This window comes from Lontra canadensis, unplaced genomic scaffold (assembly GCF_010015895.1).
Source record: "Lontra canadensis isolate GAN:19392208 unplaced genomic scaffold, GSC_riverotter_1.0 scaffold60, whole genome shotgun sequence".
In the NCBI taxonomy this organism is placed as follows: domain Eukaryota; kingdom Metazoa; phylum Chordata; class Mammalia; order Carnivora; family Mustelidae; genus Lontra; species Lontra canadensis.
In genome coordinates this window covers 6,711,646-6,721,463 of record NW_022631054.1, presented here as the reverse complement: position 1 = coordinate 6,721,463, position 9,818 = coordinate 6,711,646, and positions in this window count along the sequence as shown.

Below are 9,818 nucleotides of genomic sequence, written 5' to 3'. Positions count from 1 at the left end.
AAAAAAAAAAAGGCAAACTTGAGTTTCAGCAGAGAACACAAAACTATAAAAGGAACCCAAGGGGAGGTACCTGTGAGGCTCAGTTAGTTGAGTAACCAACTCTTGGTTTCAGCCTGGATCGTGATCTTGGGGTCGGGCTTTGAGCTCAGGGTGGAGTCTGCTTGGGATTCTTTCTCCCTCTCTCTCTGCCCCTCCTCCCGCTCACCCACATGCACTCGCTCACTCTTTCACTCTCTCTCTAAATAAGTAAATAAAATCTTAAAAAAAGAAGGCCAAAAGGAAAGTGGTATGGGTTGAGTTGTGTCCTCCAAAAGGATATGTTGAAGTCCTAATCCCCGACACCTCAGAATGGGGACTTATTTGGCAATAGGGTCATTGTAGTTAGAATTAGTTAAGTTCAGATGAGGTCATACTGGAGTAGCATGGACCCCTCATCCAGTACGGCTGGCATCCTTACACAAGATGATGTGAAGACACAGCAGAAGAGAAGGTCATGTAATGACCGGGCAGAGATCACAGTGACACATCTACAAGCCAAGACATACCAAGGATTGCTGGCAGCAACCAGAAGTCTCCAGAACCTTGAGTGGGTACCTTTCTGTCATTTTAAGCCACCCAGTTTGTGATACCCTGTTCCTGCAGCCCTAAGAAATGAATCCAGAGAGCATAGAGTTGAAAGATACAATAACTGGAAGCAAAATCTCAGTAGATGAGAATGAGTGAACCAGAAGACCGGTCAGAGAAAAGTACCCAGAATGAAGCATGGAGAGACACACGGATGGAGAACACTCAAGAGGGAGTAAAGGACTATCGGGGAAGAACTCTAACCTCACAGAGGACAGCAGGTAGTCAGCCTGCCACAAGTCCATAGATGCTCAACATAGACAACAGGCCCTGGTAGGTGTAAGCAAGACAGGTTGTTACTCACGGCACAGCCAGCGGCAGGAACATCAGCACAGTGGTGTCTGCTCCTTTGCCTCCAAGTCCCATGGGGGGGTGACACGATGGAAATGGCACATGAAATGCGTTGTGCCCCAGCCATAGCTGAGGAACCCAGAGCCAAGGGCTTAGTGCTTTATTTGTTATTTTTATTTTTATTTAAGTAGGCTCCATGCCTCGTGTGGAGCCCAGTGCAGGGCTTGAACTCACGACCCTGAGATCAAGACCTGAGCTGAGATCAAGAGTTGGTCGCTTAACTGACTGAGCCACCCAGGTGTCCCAAGGGCCTAGCACTTTTTGCAGCAAGCGGCAAACCAGCACCCCTCCCCCCACCCTCCGGAGAGTGAACAGGTGCCTGCAGTCCCCTGTGGTCTCCTCGACCTGCCCCGTCACCTTTGTGATAAGCTACTGCTCAGTATCAGGTAGTTTAGTTTAGCTCAAGAAGGCCATAGCGGCTCTAAGGGCAGGCCCGTGGCGGCCTGCCTTTCCAACAATCCACCCTGCACCCTACGTGTTCGTAAGTGAATTAGAATCTTCTCATGACTACACCATCCTATCAGAAACTCAGATTGGACATGCTGACCGGGCCCAAGAACAAATCCATTCTGTTTGCCTCATATAACATTTGATTAGACTATTATGAATAGAATCCCAGTCAGCAGAACGACGCAGCATTGACCTCATTTGTGCACCTCAGGATCTCTGACTCAGCCAAATGAATGAGTCCCAGGGGGACACCAGTAGGAATTATTTCAGATGACCTTCTAGCTTCTTTTCTTGCGGTGTGTTTGGACTGCTTTGCTTGAACTGTGCCCTTAGCCCAAACAGAACAGGAGTGTTGACAACCATACATGCTCTCCCTTTTCATTCAGGATGCAGTGTCAAGACAGACCCTGACCTATTCCAGCCACACGAGAGTTTAGACTGACCTGCTCATCTGGGACTTGTGCCGTCTCCTCGGCTATGTAGCTAAAGCAAAGGGTAGGTTTCTAATCATTGTGTCTGGAGCATGGTCTCTGTTGGGAGACATCAAGACTCATACAGCTATACGGAACCAGGAGGCAGTGTCTGCTCCAGGAAGGACTACCCTCTTTACCTGGGGACCTGACAAGGGAAACATGACCCAAGGGGCAATGTAGTTGTCAATAATTACAGAAGATGATGGGTAAGCCAGAAAGCAACCCCCATCTCTAGCGGCGATTCCATGGCCTGCCCTTCCCCCCTCCAAACCTGTGTCCCATGGGGTGACATAGTGGACCAATTTGGAAGCTATATAGGCAGTGGGTCGCACCACAGCTGATCCTGATCAGTGTCAGGGAATAATGAACCTTGAAGTGTGACATCCTCGGCAAGGACATGCAGGTGCTAAGGGCCCATGGCAGACTGCCTTTCCAGCCGAGAGAGTTTCTGCGAGAAGTTCTCACCCACACGTGCTTGTATTCCCAGGGTAGAGAGCAGGAATGGGGCAGAAGCCATATTTTGGAGAGAATGGTCAATAGTTTAAAACCATCAAGACACAGTTAAACCTCAAGCCACATTCAAGAAGATTTACAAACTCTGTGTTACTTTGCTGCCATAGCAGTAGGACCACAGACTGGGGGCGGGGGCACTTAAACAACAGCACATACTTTCTCACCGCTCTGGATACTGGAAGTCCAAGACCAAGGTGCCGGCAGGTTTGGTGCCCCCCCGTCCCCCACCTCCGAGTCCTTTCTCCATGGCTCGAAGATGCTACCTTCTGGCTGTGCCTCATGTGGCTTTTTCTGTCTACGTGTGAGCATCCCGGGTAGCCCTCCTCTTATAAGCTCATCAGTCATATTGGATGAGAACCCCCCTGATCACCTCATTTGACTTTAATCACCTCCTTATAGGCCCTGTCTTCAAATAGAGTCACATTGGGGGTTTAGACTTTTTTTTTTTTTAAGATTTTATTTATTTATTTGACAGACCGAGATCACAAGTAGGCAGAGAGGCAGGCAGAGAAAGAGGAGGAAGCAGGCTCCCTGCTGAGCAGAGAGCCAGATGCAGGGCTCCATCTGAGGATCCTGGGATCATGACCGGAGCTGAAGGCAGAGAGGCCTTAACCCACTGAGCCACCCAGGGGCCCTGGGGGTTTAGACTTTAACATAAGAATCCAAACACTATAAAAAGAAATCAGTAGATCATCTGGGTGGCTCAGTCGGTTCATTGGCCGACTCCTGATTTCAGCTCCCAGTGATCTCCACTTGGTGATCTCAGGGTATTAGGATCGAGCTCCGCCCAGCCCCCCCCCCGCCCCCGCCCCATGGGGCTCTGTGCTCAGTGGGGGGGGTCAGCTTGGGATTCTTGATCTCCCTCTCTCCTGCTCTCTCTCTCCAAAATAAATAAATAAATCTTTAAAAAAAAAAAAGAAAAGAAAAGAAAAAGAAAAGCTCCTGAGGCACCTGGCTGGCTCAGTTGGAAGAGCATGTAACTCTTGATCTCAGGGTTCTGAGTTTGAGCCCCACATTGGGTGTAGAGATTACTTAAAAATAAAATCTTTAGGGGCATTTTAAGTGATGGCCTTTGGCTCAGGCATGACCCTGGAGTCCCAGGATGGAGTTCCACATCATCAATCTCCCTGCTCAGCGGGGAGTCTATTTCTCCCTCTGACCCTCCCTCCCCTCTCTCATGCTTTCATAGTAAAAAATTCAATTTACCAGAAAGATAAAAAAATTCTAAATTTATATTCTCTGATAACATAACCTCAAAGTATTTATAGCAAAAATTGGCAGAATGTGAATAAGAAATAGACAAATTTAAAATTACAGTGGAAAATTTTGACATACTTCTCAATAATGGATAGAATAAAGCCGACAAAAAATAAGAAAAAATGTTCTTTTGAGAGTACAAGTCACACTAGGATTATCAATTTAATGGACATGGCATTGGAAGAGTTTAATGTCAAATTGTGGCTCAGACAAGGTTATCATTTAGCTAGTGATGATTGTGCAAAGGACATGCCAACAGTTTCTAAAAACCAACATAACATAGGATTTGGAAATCATTAGAATAATTTGGTGAGTGTATTAGCACCCATAATTTACATCACTTGTTAGATGGTCATATAAGTATAATTTAGATAAATTAGAGAATAAAAGGAAACATTTAAAAGCTATTACATAATTATAAAATTTTTGATATGCATACACATACACATACCTGTACTTTTTTAAAAAGATTTTATTTATTTATTTGACAGAGATCACAAGTAGGCAGAGAGAGAGGAGGAAGCAGGCTCCCTGCTGAGCAGAGAGCCCAATGTGGGGCTCCATCCCAGGAACCTGGGATCATGATCCGAGCCGAAGGCAGAGGCTTTAACCCACTGAACCACCCAGGCGCCCCTACCTATACATTTTAATGATCATATCCACCTACATATTTTGAATATCACCTTTGTACATATGTCATTTCCTAGTACAGAGATACAACTATACAATACATTCTCAGAAGAGGGATTGCTGGGTCAGAGTGTAAATGCATTTGAAATTTTGGCTGATGTAGTTAAATTGCCCTCCATAGGGCCTGTACTATGTTTGCACTCCCATCAGGAAGTTATGGGTGCCTGTTTCCTCACAGCCTCACCATCAGTTTGTGTTGTCAAACTTTTTAATTTCTGGGCACCTGGGTGACTCAGGTCATGATCCCAGAGTCCTGGGATCAAGTCCCAAGTTGGGTTCCCTTCTCAGCGGGGAGCCTGCTTCTCGCTCTCCGCCTGTCCCTCCTCCCTGCTCGTGGTCTCTCTCTCTGTAAAATAAATAAATAAAATCTTTTAAAAAGACCCTTTTAACTGTTTGCTCTTTTGATAGGTGAGAAATATCAGCTCTGTGTAATTTAAATTTGTACTTTTATTATAAGTGAAATTGGTATATGTATATTTTTTAAGATTTTATTTATTTATTTGACAGAGAGAGATCACAAGTAGGCAGAGAGGCAGGCAGAGAGAGAGAGGGAAGCAGGCTCCCCGATGAGCAGAGAGCCCAATGCGGGGCTTGATCCCAGGATCCTGGGATCATGACCTGAGCCGAAGGCAGAGGCTTTAACGTACGGAGCCACCCAGGCATCCCGAAATTGGTATATTTCAATATATGTTGTCATTGTTTTCATCTTTTGTTTTTTGAACTATATATATATATATATATATATATATATATATATATATAAAATATGTTATTTATTTATTTGACAGAGATCACAAGTAGGCAGAGAGGCAGACAGAGAGAGGGGAAGCAGGCTCCCCGCTGAGCAGAGAGCCCGATGCGGGGCTCGATGCGGGGCTCGATGCGGGGCTCGATCCCAGGACTCTGGGATCATGACCTGAGCCAAAGGTAGAGGCTTAACCCACTGAGCCACCCAGGCGCCCCTGAACTATATATTGATGAGGACCCTGTGAAGCCATATTTTGTTTGTTTGCTTTTACTCTTCAGAGCCATGGCAGGTGTAGAAGGTTATTTGTTGGGAACAAATATATGCAGAGTTGCATTTTATTTTATTTATTTTAATTTATTTTTAAGTAGTCTCTACACCCAACATAGGGTGTGAACTTAAAACCTTGAGATCAAGAGTCGCACGCTCCACCGCTCCACTCATTGAGCAAATGCCACAGATTTGCATTTTAAAGATTTTATTTATTTATTTGACAGACAGAGATCACAAGTAGGCAGAGAGGCAGGCAGAGAGAGAGGAAGGGAAGCAGGCTCCTTGCTGATCCAGGACCCCAGTATCATGACCTGATCCAAAGGCAGAGGCTTTAACTGACCCACCCAGGCGCCCCAGATTTGCATTTTAAAACAGGCATCTCTGCAACTACCTCCTGATTTTTCTCCCTCCACACTGTTTCACTTCCCTCCAGTGAATAGTGTGGAGTTCCTGTGAGGCCAGCAGGTGTGGAATTCAGAGAGCAGAAGGAGTGTCCTTGGACAGGAGGGGAGGGAGGGAAGGTCAGGCAGCTGTGCAATAGCTTCGGTTTTCTCCGTCAGGGAGAGCATTAGGTCATCTGCTGGGAAGAAGGGGGTAGAAGGGAAGATAGAAGTCTGAGAACAGTGTATCTAAACAACCAAACCCAAAAGTATTTAGCAGCATTGATGTTGGTGACTGTGAATTTATGGTGTCACTTATGCCCTGTGGCTTATGCTCTTCAGCAATGCTTGCCACCTGGATGCAGGCATGAAGGAAATGGATAGTTGGGCTCATCTAGAGATTGGGGTTTTGATAGGGATAATGGAAGACAGTGAAGATCAGGGTGTTTGCAAGGAAGTGTTCGAAATGAGGGAACATGACATTGACATTGGTCGAAGTCCAAAATGAAGGCAGATAAGAGTTGGTGGATAGGGAGAAGTTGGATGGTTCAGTGGATGGAAGGTCTTGAGGAGATCCAAGAAGAGGAGGGGCTTGACTGGTGGAGCAAGCAGGTTGGAAAGACATGTGTTGTAGGGCTATATGATCCTGGGCTTTGATGGGGTACACAAGGTTGTCCCAGACATCAGGGGTGCCGTCAAGTGCAGAAGGAGGTCACTGGGGATGAGGAGATTAAGGAACAAGAAGCCGGGGGCATGGAGTCATGGCCGATGGTGGTGTGCCTTTCTCTGTAGGCAGGAACTTCTCAGAGGACCTTGGTGGCACTTGTGTGGGGGAGTGCGTAGACGAACAAGATCTCACATTGTGTTCAGATTAAAATCTTTTTTACAGAAACCCCTGGTTTCAAGCCATTACCAGGGAACACAGATGGAGTGTTTACAAAAATAGAGCATGTATTTTAAGGTCATAATGGAAGTCTCAAAAAATTCTGAAGGATTAATGTCATATAGTCTCTGTTTCTCAACCATGATTCAGTGAAATTACAAATTGTAATAGGTTTATATGTCTGGGAACTATTGTATTGACAACTTTTGGTAGAAAAGGAAATCATAAAGAAATCTGAGAAGTATTTAGCTCTGAATAATAATGACATAAACCATATGGCAAAGTTTGTGAGACACAGCTAAAGCATCACTTAGAGGCAAATTTATATCTTAAATACATTTATTAAGAAGGAGTACACATATAAAAATAACCCCCAAGAGACATGAAAACATACATCCACACAAACACTCGTAAGCAAATGTTCATAGCAACAACTCTTTAAAATAGCTTCCAAATGGAAGCAATATAAATGCTCATCAACTGGTAAATGGGTAAACAAAACATGGCTGTGCCCATACAAGGGAATATTATTTGGCAATAAAAAAAAGAACAAAGTACTACTACGTGCTACAACATAGATGAATCTCGAAAACATTAAGTTAGGGAAAGAACCAGACACAAAATACTTGGCATTGTATGATTGTATTTTTGTGACATGTCCAGAAAAGGCCAGTCTATAAAGAAAGAGAGTAGGTGGTTGGTTGCCTAGGGCTGGGAGTGGAATTAGGAATAAACTGCCAATGGGTATGACCTTTCTTACTTTTGGAGGTGATGGAAACATTCTAAAATTATATTGTGGCAGTGGTTGTGCAACTCTGTAACTATACTAAAGATCATTCAATTGTACACTTAAAACCGGTGAATTTCATGGTGTGGAAATTATACCTCAACCAAATGTTAAAAATAAACAAAGCAAGCATTCAATTTAAGATGGTGAAAAAAGCAATGAAGCGAACCTTTATAAACAGGAAGGAGGGGGGGCCCTGTCTGGCTCCTTTGGAGGAGCATGCAATTCTTGATCTCTGGGTGGTGAGTTCGAGCCCCATGTTGGGTGTAGAGATTATGTAAATCAATAAACATAAAAAAAAAAAAACCAGGAAGGAAGGAAACAATAATAAATCAGAAACCAAAAGAAGAAAAAATAAATTTTGTATTTGAAAAAATTAATAAAAGACATAAGTAAAAAATATAAAAATATATGAACATACATAATAAAATATATGTAATATAATACCCAGGGGTGGATTAATTATCACAGTGAACTCACTTACAACTTAAGTAAAACAACTTCAGTTTCCAATAACAAACAAGTCTTATAATCTTGTAGTCACTGCATTCATCAATGGATAAACTTGCCATCTTAATGGTAGGGTCTGGCTTCTGTTGATTGGCTAGGCTGTACTCACTTCTGTCCAAGCACTTCTCCTGTACTATCTCTTTGCATCCTCACACCAATCTGAAGAGGTAGGTACTCTTTGTTTTTTTTAAGATTTTATTTATTTATTTATTTATTTGACACAGAGAGAGAGATCACAAGTAGGCAGAGAAGCAGGCAGAGAGGGGGAAGCTGGCTTCCCGCTGAACAGAGAGCCCGATGCGGGGCTTGATCCCAGGACCCTGGGATCACGACCTGAGCCGAAGGCAGAGGCTTAACCCACTGAGCCACCCAGGTGCCCCGAGATAGGTACTCTTATTATCCCCATTGAACAGATGGGAATTGGGGTTCCCAGGGCTGGACTCCTTGGAAGAGGTCACAAAGCAAGTTTTTCCCCTGGGTGCTAGGCTGCTGGTGTGCACTAGGGGGCAGAGAGAAGCCAGGAATTCAAACAGAGGCTTCCTGATTTCCTGAACTTCCCTTTGCCTGCCTTTGTGGTGACAGCTCTGGGTGATCTCAAGGGATCTAACCCCTCTTTCTCACTTTACAACTGGGATAAACTGAGGCCAGGGAAGGATAGGGACCCATCTGGGGAAGTGGGAGTGTGGGGACAGAGTCGATCAGGACCAGAAGTAGCACCAGAGCCCAAGACCCCTGCCTCCCAGCAGCTTGGACCCCTACCCTAGACTCAGGTGACCGTCAGCACCTGGAGGGAGACGGGCTGGGCCCGGATTCTGGACGGTGGCCGGGTCCCTGACCCCACCTGGGAACACCACAGGTGCTCATGGCTGCACACAGAAAGGATACAGCTGCCCTTTCCTGAACAAGACTCATCATCACGGAGTCATTCCTGAGTTCCTTATAACGTGGGGAGAGCGCCTCCCTCACAGGACTATTGTGAGAATTCACAAAAGTGCTTAACCCAGAGCAAGTTCTCAAGAAGTAGTGGCTCTCTGACTGTTGTTCCTATTTCATTATCAACAGCACGTTGCCTGGCAACCAAGGGAAGCAGGTGTCTCTGATGTCTGTTCTGCAGAAGAGGAAGTGAGGCCCTGAGGGTCCGTAGCAGGGGCTCCTGGGACTCCATGATCCCGTCTTGCACACGAGAAGTCAGAGGTTGAGAGAGGTTAAGGGTCACACGGCCGGTGTGGAGCTCTGATAGGATCGTCTGTCTATCTGATTCCAGAGCCTGAGTTCTAAACTGCTACCTTGCCCTCAACCACTACCCTCTACTGTGGGAGCCTATGATCAGCACCGGCTTCCGTCCTTAGCGCGGACCCAGTCGGGGGACCCAGTCCTTGGACAGTAAGGAGCCAGACGGACTCTATACCTGTTCCCTGCACTCTGCTTGCTCCATTCTAGAGTGTGGTGTGGGTAAAAATGTCTAGATATTACTTTTGGTCACCTTTTAAATTGTGGCAAATATATATAGCATTAAAATTACAATTTTAATGATTTTTAGGTATACAGTTCCGTGACATTAAGCACATTCACACTGTTGTGCGACCGTCACCACCATCCATCTCCTGACTTTCTCATCAACCCAAAATGAAACTCTGTGCCTGGGGTGCCTGGGTGGCTCACTGGGTTAAGCCTCTGCCTTCAGCTCAGGTCATGATCCCAGGGTCCTGGGATCAAGCCCCCCATCAAGCTGTCTGCTCAGCAGGGAGCCTGCTTCCCCATCTCTCTCTCTGCCTGCCTCTCTGCCTACTTGTGATCTCTCTCTCTCATTGCATAAATTAAAAAAAAAAACTTTAAAAAATAAAGGTTCTATTGGATACAGGTTGTGAGTTGCTACTGAGAC